Consider the following 19,289-nt stretch of genomic DNA (forward strand, 5'->3'; position numbering starts at 1 on the left):
GGGGAGGTTCAGCAAGACCTGGATGTCCTTGTGCACCAGTCACTGAAAATAAGCATGCAGGTGCAGCAGGCAGTTTAGAATGCAAATGGTATGTTGGCCTTCATAGCGAGAGGATTTGTGTACAGGAGCAAGGATGTCTTGCTGCAATTATACAAGGCCTTGGTGAGACCACGTCTGGAGTATTGTGTGCAGTTTTGGTCTCCTTATCTGAGGAAGGATGTTCTTGCTATGGAAGGAGTGCAGCGAAGGTTCACCAGACTGATTCCTGGGATGGCAGGACTGACGTATGAAGAGAGATTGGGTCGATTAGGCTTGTATTCGCTAGAGTTTAGAAGAATGAGACAGAATCTCATAGAAGCCTACAAATTTCTAACAGGACGGGACAATTTGATGCAGGATGTTCCTGATGGCGGGGGAGTCCAGGACGTGGGGTCACAACCTAAGGATAAGGGGTAAGCCATTTAGGACTGAGATGAGGAGGGATTTCTTCACCCAGAGAGTGGTGAACCTGTGGAATTCTCTACCACAGAAATCAGTTGAGGCCAAATCATTAAATATATTCAAGAAAGAGTTAGATGTAGTTCTTAGGGCTAAAGGAATCAAGGGATACAGGGAGAAAGCGAGAACAGGTTACTGAGTTTGGACGATCAGCCATGATTGTATTGAATGGCGGTGCAGGCTCGAAGGGCCAAATGGCCTACTCCTGCTCCTGTTTTCTATGTTTCTATGAAAGCCCATGCTGCAGCCACAGAGCTCAGGAAATGGCAGAGGTCCAGTGCTGCAGGCACATTAAACTTGCATTGCATTTTCCTTGAAGGAAAGCCATTAAAAAGAAAATAATTTAAGGGGAAAGCTCTGGCAAAGGAATTCCTGTGAGCAAAATGTTTTGACACCATAACCACAAAATACCCAGCGATGAATTGGAAGGTTCCGGATGTCCTTCATGAATTCCAATTATATAGACTGCGTATGGAGTTATGCTTTTTAGATCCTGCAGTCACAGAACTCAACAAGCAAGCAATTAAAATAAAGATAGCGATTGGCAATGAAGGTCTCCATCGCATCAACACTTCTGGACTGTCAGAAGCAGACCAGAAAGACCCATCTAACTCTGGACAACTCTGGAAAACATGGTTAAAAGTCATGGTTAACTTTAGGATCTATTGACTTGAACTGATGGCCTACAGGCAACTGCCCAACAAAACCAATGACCAGTTTGTCAGTAGATGTCGAGAGAAAAAGGCAAAGATTGTGATTTCTCAGATGCAGCACACTCTGAGAAGATAACGGAGCTGGTAATCGCAATAACTCCAATCGAGGTGTTCCAAAAGGATCTGCTTCGTAAGGAAAATGTCATTGACAGTTTCTTCAAAGATGGCAGAAAATACAAAGCCATAGCTGCAAGCAGGCAATATATACAAGCGCTCGGAACAGCAACAACCATAGGTGAGATGGCCAAGGGCAAGGCATGCGGCAAGTGTGGTCGAATGCATCAGCCACATAACTGTCCTGCATTCAGAGATACCTGCAAGGTGTATGGTCTAAAGGGACACTCGGAAGACTATGTAGAAAATCTGGCAGTGAAGAAGTGGTCAGAAGCCACAGCTCAATTAAAATAAAGATGCCACCTAGTGGCAAGAACAAAAAAGTGCTCCTCAAGTGCCAGTTTAAGCACAGACATGTCCATGAGGTAGGCAAAGAAAGCACTGAAAGTGAACAAGCTTTCTACACAGTGACAGTCACACAGCACAGTGGTGCAATCACACAAGTGGAAGCCTTCATCGCAATTGAAATTACATGTCCTAACAAAAGTGTCAAGCACTGACTACGACTGAAGATAAATACTGGGGCAAGCACCAACATTTTACCACACCAATGCTGTAACTCTATAACCACTGTAATTAAGAAAGATGGTACCATTAAAGTATGCTTAGATCCCAGAAGATTGAATTGTGCACTCAAAAGATGTCCTCACAAAATTCCTACTTTAGGAGAGCTCAAACCAAGGTTTGCTAGAGCCAAATTCTTCCCAAAATTGGACGCAAAACATGGATACTGGTCGATCCACCTTTCCAAAGAGTCACAGGAACTAACAAACATCATTTGGAAGGTTAATAAAAGCAAAATACTGCAGATGCTGGAAATCTGAAACACAAACAAGAAATGCTGTAAATACTCAGCAGGTCTGGCAGCATCTGTAGATAGAGCAACAGAGTTAACGTTTCAGGTCGTGACCCTTCACCTTCATTTGGAAGGTATTGCTTTCTATGGTTATCATTCGGTCTGTCAGTGAGTCAAGACCTGTTCCAACAGCATATGGCTCGCATTACTGAGAGTGTTCCTGGCTGTGTTTGCATTGCAGATGACATAGTGGGCATGGGAAGTACCAAGGAAGAGCATGACAAGAATCTTCACATTCTAATGGAGAGAGCTAGAAAAGAAGGTCTCGTGTTTAATAGCAAAAAATGTGCGATCATTGTGAGCCATATTAATTCCTTCAGTTTAATCTAGACTAACATTGGGATAGGACCAGATCCCAGTAAAGTTGACGATGTATAATCAATGCCCACTCCTCAAGACAAGGAAGATTTACAGATTTAACTTTTTAGCTCCATATATCTCAAACTTCTCTGAAAAAGTATCATCACTGCATGAACTTCTCAAGAAAAATACGCTATTCTTGTGGCATGAAGATTATCAGCGTGCATTTGAATTGTTAAAAGTTACTTTCTTCTGAAGCATATTTGCAATATGATGACCCAAGGAAAAAAGCCACACTTGAAGTGGATGCTTCTCAAAAGGGTCTTGGAGCTTGTCTGTTACAGGAAGGTAGACCAATTGTGTTCGGTTCTAAAAGTTTGTCACTCACTCAGGTGAACTATTCAAAAGTAGAACAAGAAACATTGGCATTAGTGTTTGGTATCACCAGATTCCATACGTAGCTATGTAAAATGCTTTGTTGTTGAGACTGATCCCAAGCCATTGGCAATGGTTTGGCAAAAAACACTCACCAGTGCTTCACTGCGACTCCAAAGACTATTAACCAAGATACAGGGGTATGATTGTGAGGTTCAATATAAACCTGGAAACCTCATGGTTACATCTGACACATTGAGCAGGCTACCCAACACCAAGAAGACAAAAGATATACCGTTGGATGTCCAAGTGGACGAAGTAGATGTGAAACTAGAAGATGTGTACAATACTGAACTAATGCGATTTGGACAGAAAAAATGCGAAGAGCTTCATGAAGAGACTTCCAAAGATCTTGTTCTAAGGGCATTATGGCAGCTCATCATTCGTGGATGTCCAGATACAATGCAAGAAGTTCCAACAGAACTTCTTTTGTTCATGTCGTGATGAATCGGGGATATCAAGTGGTGTCATTTTCAAAGGCAGACTAGTATTGATACAAAAAGCGTTTCGTCAAAATATCCTTACCCAATTACATCAAGATCACATAGGCATTGAAAGATCAAGACGACTTGCACGTGAGACAGTTTATTGGCCAAGGATCAATAACAACATAGAACAAGCAGAGAGAGCCACTCCACCATGAGTAGCTGCTGACTTATTTACTATGACTTTTTACTGACGACATTTTACTTATTAACAACTACTTCTCCAAATTTCCTATCATTTGCCAATTGAGGAATACATAAAATGCATTGGTAGCAAATACGATGAGTGCAGTTTTCAGTCTTTTTGGTTCCCCGGAGGCGATAGTGTCGAATAATGGTCCACAGTTACACCGGTAAGCCATTACAAGACATGTACACAAAGTGGGCTGTAAATCTCATTACGTCATCTCCACACAATCCAACGTCAAATGGACTAGCAGACAGGATGGTGTGACAGTAAAGTCACTAATCTTGAAGGAGACCAATTAAGTCATTCACATAGCAATGTTGCACCTATGAGAAATGCCACTAGGTACAGGATTACCATCCCCAGCAGAGATCATGTTCAGAAGGCAAGTCAGGACAACTGTTCTGAGTCATCATCTGGTCAGACCGTTGTCAGTTCAAGATAAATTATTTGTAAGACAAGAGAAAATGAAAATCACACATGACAAACATGCAGGCTTGGAGTGATCCACCCGTAAGAGATGATTCCCTGCGGAAGTGTCAAAGACCTGTAACAAGCCACTGTCATATGAGGTAACCACCCCAAATGGAGTGACGTTGAGAAGGAATAGATGTCAGTTGAGAGAGTTATCCAACAGCATCATACCTAATACTCTTATAGCATCAAGAATACACTCACATTCAAGTTCTGAGCGTGGAATTAAGGAAGATGACGTAAAAAAACTCTGAACTTACAGGTCAAGAGAAAAGAATTGCCAGTTCCAGATCTCAGCAAAGTTTCCCTGTTACCAGATCAGGTTGAGTCAGCAGATGACCTGTACATTTCAGAGACACTTGAATAATTATTGTGAGTCTATACCTGTGTAAATACTGTTCACAATTATCCTATTTCATTACGTACATTGCATATAACTTATGTAAATTTCCATTTAAGGAAAGGGGAATGTTCTGATATTGCTTTAACCTCTTGAATACTAGTTGACATACTACTGATTATGTAAATAGTTTAGTATATATCGTCACAGGAAGTGATGCAAGCTAATGTGATACGATAGTTGGAGCAGTGTTAGTCAGCAGGTAGCACGTGCATTGAAGAGCTCTCGTGTAATTCTGTTATAAAGAACCTTTCATTTAACTTACCAATCATTCTCATAGTATTTGGTACGTTTGTGTCGAGAACCAATAATACAACACACACCACTGCATTTCACAGGTTACTAATGTCCTATGTGCCGGGGCTGGACAGTACTTTCAGTTCCCGACAAACATGGCCTCGCAGGCACAGAGGGCAGTGGGTTTCGCCGCCATCACTGAATTCCCCCAGGTGCAGGGCACCATCCATTGCACCTGTGTGGCCATCAAGGCACCCAGCAACCGGCCAGTGAGATCCATCAACAGGAAGGGCTTCCACTCCTTCAACATTCAGCTGATCTGTTACCACAAGAGTTTCCTCCATGTGCTTTCCTGGCACTTGCCATGCTTCCTTCATCCTCCGGCAATCCAGGCTGCAGCAGCTCGTTACTGAATCCCCCAAACTACGTGGATGGATCCTGGGGGACAAGGGATATCCCTTGAAGAGATGGCTACTCACCCTCAATAAGAGCCCCAGATGGAGGCAAAGAGATGCTACAACCAAAGCCATCTGTTCATCGGGACAACCATTGAGCAGGCTATCGGGCTTTTCAAGATGCATTTCCTGTGCCTGCACATGCTGGATGGCACCCTGCAATACATTGCTGCAGGGGTCTCACTCATTGTGGTGGTCTGCTGCGCTCTCCATAACATGGCCCTCCAGAGAGATGTGGACCTTGAGGATGGTGAGGCCTTGGAAGGCGACAGCTCATCGAAGGAAGAGGAGTAACAGGAGGAGGAAGAAGAGTTCTCTGGGGAGGATGCAGAACACCAAGCTGCTCCAGATGCATAGGGAGTTGGCTGTGCACAGCATGGGGCACGAGGTTCTCGTCAGGATGCCATGAATGTCAGAGATCATTTGATTTAGGCACATTTCAACCAAGGCCCTCTGACCCAGGATGAAGGGCATGGTATGGAAATCACTCTGAGGTGCCTGTGCTAACACCTTCATTGAAGATGCAGCCTGGACCATCTGAACTCTTATCATCAATGGATAAAGCACATCTGCCCAGAGATTTTGCCATGATTGCTGAGGAACGCTTGCTCTCCTTCAGCACCACGTACCTCTTTTCTTGTCACACCATCAATAAAAGGAGTCTCACATGTGTGCCTTCAAGTGTCCTTATTTACATAGCATTCAAAAAGAAAAACAGTGCACAGTTACAGCAAAAAGATACCCCAGTGACCCACTCAGTGCTCCACTCTATGTGGTGGCCTCCGTGATGATCCCCTTCTATGCAGTGCTCACTTTGTGGCTTCGGAGGAGGTGGAGGCAGCCTCCTCACTTGCCTCAGCTTGCGGCTGAGATGTATGTGTTAGTTGTCCTCGTCATGGAGATGCCCGTGGGGCATCTACAGAGGCTGAGGCACCTGCATCATTGCAGGGGCAGCCTCTGTCACTTGGCCGTGCTGCACAGAGGCTCCCACTGTCAGAGAAGCCAAGGAGGCCGAGGATGATGAAGGTGCCCCATGAGGGGTGACACCCTCATCATCCTTGGTGACAAGATCAGCCCTTGGCCAGCGCTCCGGATGATTGGAGGGGTGCACCAGCTGTGGCACAACTTGCATCCACTCCAAATAGCTCTGGGTCACCAGCGCCATTGATTGGTCCAGGCTACACAGTGTGGCACACATCCTGTGGATTTCAGTGCGCAGTTCCTGTATCCACTCCAAGTGCCGCAGCAGATTTCTCTCCATGAGATTGGCTATTCTCTCCACGGAGGAGCTCATGCGCTCAATGCCGTGATTATCTGCAGGAAGTGTACCCCTCCAGCTGGCAGGGTCCTCTCTCGGGCATTATGTGCCGGTTTCTCCTGCAAGGACAAATGAGGGTGAGTTAGGGCACTGTTGTCTTCTATGGCCAATGCCAGCTGCTCAATTTCACTGGAAGCTGCATGTTTCAGTGCCGGCAGGTCTTCAGCAGCATTCTGGCTCTGAGCCATTCTGAAGGGTCAGTAAGTGCCCTGGGCACACACACGTCCTTTGTTCAGGAGCAGCATTCACCCTCAGATGGTGTGTTTAACAGAGGGTGAATACCCAGAGGCCTCCTCAAGGTTGGGTGTAGCACTCACCTTGCCAGAACGTATGAGGTCATTGAACCTTTTCATGCACTGGATCCAGCTCCTTCTCAGGACGTTTCTGCAGCTGACCGTGGCAGTGATTTCTACCCAGGCCTGTTTGGTCTGTGTGGGTGGTTCCTCCTGCTACCCTCCGGAAAGTGGACCTCCCTCCTCTCCCTCATGGCCTTCAGTATGAACTTGAGGTCAGAGTCCGAAGAATGAGGGGCTGCCCTGCCTTGGGTTCCAGGCCTCTGGCTCTCTTGATACATCATTGAAACGAGAAATCGAGCCCGAAATTCACTGTGATTCTTCACGGTGCACTTTCACCACTCAAACAGCAGCCACAGAAATGGTTGCCGTGGTGAGTTTAAATCGGGCCTGCACTTCTGTTCTGGCCCCGCGGACTCTAACTGGCTGCCAAGCATGTCTCCGTATCAAAAAAGATATCGCCCCATGAAACTCAGGATTCATTTCTGTTTTCCCCCGGGAGGCGGGTTCAGGACCCGGAAACGGTCCCCACTTGTGTTTTCCACTTCCAGCATGAAAATCCAGCCCATATTTTAGAAACAAAGGGCTTGTATTTAATTTCAGTTTACAATGAAGATTAAAAATAATACCAAGGATATGTAAATAAAATGTATACAGTAATATGCAACCATGCCGTTTGTAAAAGACTCAGGGTTGTAATGGATTATAATGTCCAGTGCATTTGGTTTGCCCCGGGGACATGTGTCTGTAGCTGCCCTGCAATTAGATTTCGCAGACATTTAGCTAGAAACTAAAGAGATATAAACACTGATGTTACAGTGACACTATGTGGATTTTGCCCATGATTTTTCACATCGTCAATTCCCGCCATTGGCTGGCACTGTTGGGGAGGTATCAAAACAAGGCTTAGCAAGGAGATGATATGCTGCCTGGGAGATTTAGACAGATTGGGAAGAATATGAGATATATTAAAGAATGAAGGTCATGAAATATCACATTATTATCTGAAGATACTTTCTAGAAGATATTAAGACTTTTGATGGAAGGTCATGTACCTGAAACATTGAACTTTCCATGGGTTGCTGCCTGACCTGCTGAGTATTTCCAGCATTTTCTGTTTTATTTAAGACTTTTACCATTGGGCAGGAGATGAGCCAGTTTCAGTTTCACACAATTGATATGCTTATACAGTTGACTGTCGCCATTTGTTCTTGGGTTGATACCAAGCATAGACCCAGAAACAAAGGAGGAAGACAGAGGCCTGCAGCATGAGATACAGTCTGCAACAACAACAAAAAACAATGAATGTCTTTGTTGGGTTTAGTTGTATTTGTATTAGTAGCGTTGTAGGCAATTCTAGAGAAAGTCTTAGACTCCAGTAAAGGTCAACGAATAACTCTTTATTATTTACAGTTTTTATACACACTCTCCGCAAGCCACCTAAGCTAGTATCCGTTGTGCTGCTATATCTTCTTCTTCTCAAGCCTATCTCATGTGAATGCTACATCATCACTTGTACAGTGGAACCACATCTCTCACTGTCTTTGGTATTAACCCTTTACATCCTTATACTACAGTCTTCATAATGGATAGTGACAGAAAGTAATCATTTTAACAGGTTGACGTCTTCAGCTCCTGCTGTACTTTTTAAGACATCTTATTCTGGATTAGAGGTAGGGCGCTGGAACTCTGAGTCGATGTGCAGCCATTTATGAACTCTATAACTGTCACTAGTTCATTATTCAACCTCAGTGCTGACGGCTTCATGCACATCAAGCAGATCAAATTGACGTAGAGCTAAACAACCTGCTGCATCTCAGATTGTTCTACGAGAGACAGCATGTGATATTTTATCAAAAGGAAAAGAAAAACATTGAATTGAATACCTGCTGTCTAATAAACATAGAAATTGTATAATTTTGCCAGAGTTCTCACTCAGCACTCATCAGTTGATATGAACTGCCACAGAGAAACATCAGTCCTAGCAGCTGTCACTTGTTTAAGAATGAGACTCAATCATTTTGATTTAAAATGTCAGCCTTTTTAAATGCGCCTTCCTGCTAAAAGTAAGCAACTCAATTTGTAGAAGTAAATAATTAGTCAGTGCATGCCCCTTCATCTCAGCTGTTAAGCGATTTCAAACATTATTTCTAAAGTTGATGTGAGCCACCAGAAAAAAAATACATTAGAGGACCCTCTCTACCCTTCTGCTAACTCTATTTTTCCCTTCTCTCTTTCTGAGATGCGGTTCCACATTTGCAAGGTCAGTACCCAATCCAATTACCTTTTATTCATGAGTAAATGTTCGCATCGTGTTAGAAGGTGATTCAGCTGTAGGCAGTGTCAGAGCTAAAACTGATCCTATCCTCAGACATCAGCAAATGCACACCTTCCAGCTGGTGCAGCAGTCAGGAGCTGATTTTAGTTGGTTGGTGTTAGGTTGGCTGTAGTGCCAGGATCAGTTGAGATTTCTTTTATTCATTCATAGAATGTGATTTATTACCTGTCCCTAGTTCCTCTTGAGAAGGTGGTGGTGAGCTGCCTTCTTGAACCACTGCAGTCCATGTGGTGTAGGTACAGCCACAGTGCTGTTAGGGAGGGAGTTCCAGGATTTTGTTAGTAACACTGAAAGGACATCGATATAGTTCCAAGTCAGGATGGTGTGTGACTTGGAGGGAAACTTGCAGCTGGTGGTGTTCCCACGCGCCTGCTACTCTTGTTCTTCTAAATGATAGTTGTGGATTTTGAAGGTGTTTTTGAAAGAGCCTGGCTGAGTGAATGCAGTGCATCTTGTTGATGGTAGATGGAGACAGAGATTGGTTAACTGAGCAGGATTAGCTTGTGTGTTACCAGCTCAGAGCTTTGTTTGCCCCTCACGGGGATTTGTGCACTGCTTATGATTTTCTACCCAGTAAAATGAATGGATAAAATGTCTGGGAAAGGGTACCCACAATTTCTGGATAGTGCAGCTGATGAGCAAGACTGCCTCACATTTTTAAAATCAGCCTTCTGGTCCTTAGGGCTTAGCTTTACACAAGACAATACCTTACCAGCTAAGGGAGTTGCTTTCTAAATTTTATACAAGGGATATAGAGGGAATAAATACAAGGGGAAGAAATTAATGCACCCAAAATGGGCATAAAGGTGGCAGAGCACTGCCTTCGTGCAGTGGTCTTTGCCAGCATGTTGGCTTTGAGTGTCACCAGTGAACTGCGAGCATTAAACATGTACCCATGCTGCAGATCAGTGGTAGGTGAGGCAGGAGGAGGTGGGAACGGGGGGGTAAAATAACTGGGCCAAGGCTGAGCTAGCCAGCATGTTGGGTCTTGAGGAGGGGGAGGCAATCGCTGAGAGGGCCTTGAATGGGCCCGAGTATTTTTGTGGGTCTAGGATGAACATTCCTGCTTCTCCTGGGCCCACAGTAATAAAAGCAGAAATATCCTCAGGTTTTTTTGAGCAGCCTCCAGCAGGCCCTTTAAGCACCATTGATTAGGCGGCTCAACACCTGGTACAACTGAAAGGATTGTGCACAGCACAATCTCCACTCACCTATTTCTGAATTTCAGATTCGGGGTCCTATGAATGACATGGGACCCCTAATTTGCATATTTGTTTACTAGACTAATACCTGGGATGGGCAAGCTGTCTTATGAGGAAAGGTTGGACAGGCTAGGCTTGTATCCGCTGGAGTTTAGAAGAGTAAGAGGTGACTTGATTGAAACATATAAGATCTTGAGGGGTCTTGACAGGGTGGATGTGGAGAGGATGTTTCCCTTTGTGGGACAATCTAGAACTAGAGGTCACTGTTTAAAAATAAGAGATCGCCCATTTAAGACAGAGATGAGGAGAAATGTTTTTCTCTCAGAGGGTCGTGAGTCTTTAGCACTCTCTTCCTCAAATGGTGGTGGAAGCAGAGTCTTTAAATATTTTTAAGGCAGAGGTAGATAGATTCTTGATAGCAAGGGGGTAAAAAGTTATCAGGGGTAGGCAGGAATGTAGAATTGAGGTGACAATCAGATCAACCATGTTGTTGAATGGTGGAGCAGGCTCGAAGGGCCGAGTGGCCTACTCCTAATTCCTATGTTCATATGTAAAGAGTCAAGCACCTGTTTCAGGTGAGCGCCATAGATTACTAAATATCCCTTGAGCCTTGAGTATCTCTGTTCTCTCATCACTACTTAGTCAACTCTGCCACATCATGAGCCTGCCAATCATTGCCATCCTGCCCTTTTTTTTAATCCTATTTCTTTTTCTCTTGTCTATTTCTCCCTGCTGCTCTTTTATTCCCAGCATGCCCAGTTAAATTAGACTCTCTTTCTCTCCTCTCTTTTTGATTCTATTGAAAGAAACCATTCAATGTTTCAGGTTTTCTGGTATGTCATCATTTACTATTGACATTTTGATTGGGAGCAAGACCAGCAGCAGGAAATATGGATCCGTCTGACAGTGCACTGGAGTGTGATCTTTGGACTCCGCCCATCTTCCAAGGCCAGATGTGAAAGTAAAATAGAGCTTGAACCTGCCAGTACCTGCCAGTATGAGACAAGAGTGGTACCAACTGAGGCAAGATAACAAATGGCCATAATTTCAATCATATGTTGTTAGGTCTCAGCCCTGATCAGTTCAGGAGACACCACGTGAGTAGATTATACCCCCACCCACCTCCCCTGTGAAAGCTGGAGGCAAGGTTTCTACCATAAGTCCATAATCAGGAGATTGATGTCACTAGGTTAATCCCGTGCTTAACATCTGCTAAATTGTATTAAAATAAATGTAAATGGTGCAAAATTTGGATCTGTACCTACAATGAGCTAACCACAGTCCATCTGCGATCACAAAATTACATTTCTGCAGGTACCCACATTGCCTACTTGTACTGTGGCTCAGACTGGTATTTTAATCTGCAAAAACAAAAAACATGCTTTACAGATTCAAATAAACATTATTAAATGAACGTAACTTGCACACGTTTCTTACAAGTTGTTCTGTCACTTACACCAGCGATTAAAACTTGTTGCTGGATTCGAGGAGCAACATTTAGATTAGATTAGATTAGAGATACAGCACTGAAATAGGCCCTTCGGCCCACCGAGTCTGTGCCGAACATCAACCACCCATTTATACTAATCCTACACTAATCCCATATTCCTACCAAACATCCCCACCTGTCCCTATATTTCCCTACCACCTACCTATACTAGTGACAATTTATAATGGCCAATTTACCTAGCAACCTGCAAGTCTTTTGGCTTGTGGGAGGAAACCGGAGCACCCGGAGAAAACCCACGCAGACACAGGGAGAACTTGCAAACTCCACACAGGCAGTACCCGGAATCGAACCCGGGTCCCTGGAGCTGTGAGGCTGCGGTGCTAACCACTGCGCCACTGTGCCGCCCATTTGGAATATGGCAAACAAATCAATAGCCCTCCTTCCACCATAACTCAGTGAAAAACATGCTACTTGATGGGGATTGAGACATATGGACTAAGGACGTTTTAGATGCAATGGTCTGTGTCGAATTAAAGAATCTCAGCTGTGACATCAATTTGACCTTAACACCTCCAAATTTATGTAAAAGAAAAAAATCATCCAGGAATTCCACTCCTGCTTAATATTGAGTACGCACATGTATGAAGATCAGGTGAAGACAGAATTAAGCACAGCTGTGGTACTCCATGAGATCAAATAACATACTGGTTACTTATCTCACACATGAAGAATGGCTGCATAGGTAAGGTATTGGATGAACTTTGTTTTATTCATTCATGGGATGTGGTCATCATTGGCAAAGCCAACATTTATTGAACCATCCTTTGAGAAGATGGTGGTGAGACACCTTCTTGACAACTGACTGGTTTGCTAGGTTATTTTAGAGGGCAGTTAAGAATCAACCACATTACTGTGGGTCTGGAGTCACATATAGGCCACATCAGAACAGCAGGGCGGAGTCTTATCAGAATGGTGGATGGCCCGACACAGGTTTTGTTTTGAGTGGTCAGTATGCTCGGGTGAGAGGTGGGACTTGCCCCTTGATATTGCCAAGAGATGGCAATCAAGAGCTGGCAGCCAGGGCAGTGTTGGTGGTGATGGGGGGGCAGCCAATTAAGGACGGCTACTGGCCCGTTCAGAGGGCTGGCAGCTCAGACATCTCAGTAGTGCCACTGGGAGAGGTGGTCGCTGCTGAGGCACACCGGAGTCCTCAGGCCTACAGCTGGTAAGTAAAAAATGGTTTTTTTAAAACATGGGGCCCAGTGTTGGACAGCAAACCCCTCTGGGGAAATCACTGGGGCCACGAGAGCTGCCTTCCCTGCCTGTGGCCTCCTCCTTGTTCGATAGAGCCTGCCACCCTACGCCCCCCCCCCCCCATTCCCGCGCAGGTAGCAGCTGGGAGGCCACCTCCATGCCATTGGGTGGGGGGGAACCGCGGTCCACCGCTGGTAAACTGCCAGTGGGCCCGGAAAATTAGCCGTAATTGGACTGTTAATTATTTCAATATTCTGTTCGGCGGGCAGCCGTTCCAGCACTCAGTCCGCCACTGTATGACTGCAGTGGGGAGCTATTCCGATGCGGCTCCCTGGCATTTTATTGGTCCATCCACCTTCCCGTCCATTACCTTGGGGCCAGTAAAATCCCAGCCCAGGCTTCCTTACCTAGAGTACATTAGTAAACCATATGGGTTTTTACAATAATCTGGTGGTTTCATGATCACCGTTACTGATAGCTTTTTTATATTTAATGAATTGAATTTAAACTTCCCAGCTGCTGTGGCAGGATTTGCTCTCATGTCTCCAGATTACTAGTCCCATAACATAACAATTATGCTACCATTCCCAACATTTTAGGTTGAACATTTGTTGAATTCACTGATCTTGGCTGTGCCATTCAGAACTGTGGAACTATACATGAAAAATCATGTATCAATGACCTAGCTTTTCATCATCAGCGTCCAGAATGAGGGTTTTGCCTGCTGACAGCATCTATCAAAATTTGTCCTTGGAGCCCAGTTACCAATACGTGCTTTGCCAGGGGAAACTTTAGGTCTTGATGTTGGAGATAAAATGCAAGCCCAACAGCTTCAAGAGAGAAAGGAAGGAATGTTGGAAAACATTTTTAAAATGAGGCCAGGTTTCTGTTTGGTATCTTTTCTGCAAAGAGGTTATGACTGTGCACCAGTTGTAAGCCTGTTGGAGGTGGCACATTGTATGTCAGCTGCTGAGGTGTAAAACATTTTGTTTGTTCGCGAAGCTGTAATAGCACCTCCAAGATGCTCTTAGAGGCACAGTACACGCTTTATGCCCCAGCTATGAGCCATTATATGAGTAATACACAATCTAATCTGTGCAGTAATGGAATTGTGTGCTAGCCACTGGAATTATTTCAGAACTCTGCCGACATCAGTAAACACAATGGGAGGAACTTTATGCTCTCCCCCACGGTTGGTTTGGTGGCCGGTGGGGGGGTTCCCGCCTCCATCCTGCCTCTGCCGAAATTTAGTCAGGGACAGGAGGACCTGTGAATGGCCTTCCCACCCCGCCACCAATTGAGCCCCTTAACTGGGCAATTAACCCCTAATTAAGGGCCTCTTCCCGCTGCCACCGCAATTAGTTATGCGGCGGGCAGTCCTGTCACCGCACGGGATGCACAACACGAAAAACTATGCAGGCTGCTTCCAGGCTCCAGGGGTGGCAGTGTTAGGGGTCCCTTGTTAAAAGGCTCTTAGTACCTGAACAAGGGATCCAGCATCGGGAAGGGGGGGAGTGGGGGCCTGCTGAGGGCCATCCCCCCACCCGCCCTTACTGCCGACCTCCCTCCCCACACCCCCACGACCCCCACCCTGCGACATCCCTCCTACCCTGACCTATCTGAGGCCTGGATTCAGCGACGCTCTTCAGCCTCCGGTAGGTGCACCTGCAGCAGCAGCTACCGCCTCTGTGGTGGCACTGCAGCTGCCGGCCTCTGATTGGCTGGCAGCTCTGCAAGAGTGGGACTTCCGGTGACGGGGTCCTTAATCCTGTGGAAGACGAGATGGAGGGGGAATAAAAAAGGAAGGGGGGCGGGGTCGCAATATTGATTAAAGAAAAAATTATAGCTGTGAGGAGGAATGATATAGTATAAGAATCATCATATGAGGCCATATGGGTTGAACTGAAGAACAAAAAATGGGCAATCACACTACTGGGAGTGTACTATAGATTCTCAAACAGTCAGAGGGAGGTAGAAAGCAAATACGTAGGCAAATCTCTGAGAAGTGCAAAAACGATAGGGCAGTAATTAGAGTTTCAACAACTCTAATATTAACTGGGATAGAATTAGTGTGAAAGGCATTTGATACGGAGCAGGCCAGGATAATTTGAGGATAGTGGTTATGAGGATACACTTCTTTTTCCTATGAGTGATATTAATAATCTGCCTCATCAAGCTGATCAAGCAGATCCACAACCTCAAATTCGTAAATCTAAACAAAGACCTAAGAGATTTTCCTATCTCAAAGGCTATTTCTGTACTTAGAGAAAACAGACAAGTTGAACACTACGAAATAACTTGATGTATATATGTTTGTGGTTTAGAATACTTTAATTCAAAAATAATATCTTTCATCAAAAGGGGAAAAATGTAGTGTTTGATTGATCTGGGTTTGATTATATTGTTCTGTCCACTTATCTGTGTTCACTGTGATTGCTTAAGCTTATGGGTGAGGCTGAAGAATCAAAAGTGAAACTAAAACATACACAGCTTGAATCTTGTACAGAAAACACATTGGCTGCTCTGCCGAGATTTGTACTGAAATCGCGTAAGAACTTTTATAGTTTTATGTGCTGTAAATAAACTAGTTGGTGATTTAATACAAGTATGATATCTGCATTGCTCTGAGATAAATCAGATAGATAGATAAATATCCAGCAAAACGGCATAAACATAACAGGCAGTTTAGAGGAGATTCACGAGGAAAGGTTTTCACCCAGAGGTGGTGGTGATCTGGAACTCACTGGCTGAAAGGGTGGTAGAAGCAGAAACCCTCATAATATTTAAAAAGTACTCTGATATGCACTTGAAGTGCCATAGCCTACAAGGCTGGGAAGTGAGATTTAATCTGGATGGCTAATTGTCAGCTGGTGCGGACATGATGGGCTGAATGGCCTTCTTCTATACTGTAAATTCTATGACTCTATGAATTTTTACTGGATTCCTTTAACTAACAAAGATAATCACTGTCATAACTAAATGAAATCAGAGCTGACCTTAACCTCACACAGTTTTCAGAGTTCAGCCAAGTACCAATTTAAAATAACTAGGCTGTAAAAGAGCAGCTATTGAGAGTTCTGCTAATGAAATGAGAATTAATCTCCTGAAGTCAAGGAAAAAATTTGTGCACGCAGCAATTTACAGACAGTAGCTTATTATTATACAGAGCCATTCCATCAGAAGCTTTACTCATTTCCATTCCTTCATAATTCAGCAGTTGAAGACAAATAGATATCATGCTGCGCCTAATAGATTATTCAAGGTGGGGAATTCTAGGGCACAATAATACTGGCTTTGTTTATTGTACATAGCTTTTATTTGTGTGTTTTCTCATTCAGTTCTGTCCCTCAGGGCACACTGCATGAATCCGGTAGTGACCATAATTGTTTTTAGCAACTTAACTCAATTTTGTTGATGACAAATTAATTAAAGTCTTCAAATTATGTTTTGCAAAAATTTAACCATCTAGGAACTGTTACAGTGCCTGTGCATCACATCTGAGATTAATATTGTTATGTGTAGATGGACAGGTTCTGGCTTGGAATAGGTGATAAAGAGCTGATTATGTGATGATATTATTTTCTCCCTCCGAATGTGCAGCGGCCTGTAATGGACCATGAGCTATTTTGCCAACACTTCCCCTCCGTTACCCATTTACAATAATGACATATCCATGTATCCACTAGATATGCAATGCCAGAGGCTGCAGCCCTTTAATTTTTTTCTAGCGACTGCTTTTAAAGTTTTGGTTGTAGTTTCCTCCTACTTATTTACTTTTAGTCAGCCAGTCTGCTGGGCAGGAATCTATTTGCCTACATTTTAAGCTCCAGTTCACCCCAGATGACCCTTGAATACCAGCGCCCAGTATCTACTGGTTCATTGGATAGTTTCCAATACCGGTTGGCATCATATGGAATATTTTGCCTAATTTCCTCTGACTATACAGTTTTGATGAGGAGAGCCTCACTTGACTCTTACACTCCAACAACAATTCATGTGACAGTGATCCTAGACTCAGTCTCACCATGCCACCAGTGGAAGAGATTTGGGAAGGATGACACCTGTCGGGTAGAGATGAGGAAAGGACCATGATGAGAAAAATAAAAATTTAAACCAAAACATTTTCTGAATAATTTTATTTTTCCAAATATATATTTGTGACTGTATAAGTCAATGAGCTGGATTTTAGGTTCCCGATGGGCTGGGAACAGGGGGGCCACTGCATTGCCATATTATTTCTGAGGTTTCCTGACCAATTAGGTTGAGCAGGCATAATAATGACTCACATGAGTCAATTTCAACTCCAGTATTTAAAGGGTCGCTCCAAACACGAAATTTGATGGATTCTATTGTTGGTAGCAAAACAGAATGAATTGACAGAATGGAGTGCACACACTCAAAGACAGTGCCTCGTTTTAGTGACGCCTCCCTGATGTGATGCTGGGGACTGTAAGGTTCCACAGGGAAATCCTGTTCCCTACTTACGGGAGGAAGAAGCCTGCTGGTGAAACCAAGAAGACGTGACTGGAGGTTGCCCATGAGGTCAGCAGCAGGAGCGTGGTGCCATGCTTGTGGATTCAATGCCAAAAGCAATTTAATGACCTAAGCAGGGTAGGAAAGAGGAGTACAGTGGTACATTCACCTACATCCTGATGTGCTTATCATGCCAGCCCCCTCATTTTGCCTCCTCAAGCTTATTCCAGCACATCACGCCTCACACTAACTTTCCTTGCAGGTACACCCATCCCTCTCTGTCTGTACACTTCCTCACATTCTCATCTGTCCATCCACCATTGACACTCACCCTCATCTTTATGCAATGTCATGCCTGTCCCTCATAATCACCCTCAGCAAATGGTCTCCATCCATCTGTTTAACACATTTCATTACTCTCACTCAAAGGTCTCTTCTTTCCCTCCTTGCAGGGGAAGAAAGCACAGAACATTAAGGAGAGGCAGAGAACTGGAGCTGGCCCTCCAGCCGTCTCGATATTGACAATTACAGAGGAAGAGGGCTGGACATCAGCGGAGTCTCTGTGTACTTAGCCCTCAGAGATGGAGCGATGGGGGCCTCCCAGGCACCTGCTGACAGAATTAAATATCAGACAGCCACATGGCATACAACACTCACTCATGTTGACTTGATGTCAGCAGCAAGTGAAATATGATCATGTGGATAATGATCACTTAAAACATTCTTACCTTGAGAGTTCTAATTCATTTCTTTAATCTCCACAGAGCTTCAAGCATCCTGCAGGAGGTGGTCCAGGAGGGCAGAACAATTCCTCAGAGGAGGTCACTCTCTCCGAGGGTGCATCATCACAGAATTCATGCAGAACTTTCAGCAGCTCAGATACTCAAATTTTGGTGGGACCAGTAAGACAGACAGTTGGGTTTTCACCTGTTGACTCACATGTCACAAGTGAGAAAGATGGTACAGACAGGAACAGCAGTGGAAAGTCTGCGTCCGAGGCCGCAGGCCGCCCCAAGCTCTGCTCAACTGGATGCAGATGCTGAACATCGGGGCCATCGACAAATAGGAGATATAAAAACAGAAAATGCTGGAAATACTCAGCAAGTCTGGCAGCACCTCTGAAGAGAGAAACGGAGTTAATGTTTCAGGTCTGTGACCTTTCATCAGAACTGGCAAAGATTAGAAATGTAATAGATTTTAAGCTACTGAAGCGGGGGGTGGGTGTTGTTGGTGGGGAGGGCAGAAGAGAACAAAAGGGTAGCTGTGTGATAGGGCAGAGGGCAGAAGAGATTAAATGGCAAAGATCTCATGGGACAAAGGCAAAAGGAATGTTAATGGTGTTGTGAAAGACAAAGCGTTAGTCCAGAGAGAGTGTAAGTGGCAGAATAATGAACAGCTCAAACACGAAAAACCAAGTTTAAGGCAGGCACATGGTTAAAAATGATAAAATAAAATATAATATAATTTAAAAAAGGCCAGTCATGCTCTGAAATTATTGAACTCAATATTGAGTCTGGAAGGCTGTAGAGTGCCTAATTGGAAAATGATGTGCTGCTCTTGGAGCTTGCATTGATGTTCACTGGAACACTGCAGCAGACCAAGGACAGAAATGTGGGCATGGGAGCAGGGTGGTAAATTGAAATGACAAGCAACCGAAAGCTCGGGGTTATGCTTGCGGACTGAGCGGAGGTGTTCTGCAAAATGGTCACCCAATCAGTGTTTGGTCTCCCCAATGACAAATAGGAAACTCCAAGTGTCTCCAGCTCATTGCGAACAGGGAAGTGCGAGTGGGTCATGAGAGGGATGA

The 19,289-nt window shown here is 44.4% G+C and overlaps 1 long non-coding RNA gene across 1 annotated transcript in view; it reads left to right on the plus strand.

The window, feature by feature from the left end:
* Positions 1-19,289, plus strand: part of LOC137346659 (uncharacterized) — a 51,048-nt gene that overhangs the window by 28,532 nt on the left and 3,227 nt on the right. Inside the window, exon 2 of the long non-coding RNA XR_010968744.1 lies at positions 18,247-18,630. This is a non-coding gene — a long non-coding RNA (uncharacterized lncRNA). The remainder of the gene's footprint in view (positions 1-18,246; positions 18,631-19,289) is intronic.

This window comes from Heterodontus francisci, chromosome 30 (genome assembly GCF_036365525.1).
Source record: "Heterodontus francisci isolate sHetFra1 chromosome 30, sHetFra1.hap1, whole genome shotgun sequence".
Classification (NCBI taxonomy): Eukaryota; Metazoa; Chordata; class Chondrichthyes; order Heterodontiformes; family Heterodontidae; genus Heterodontus; species Heterodontus francisci.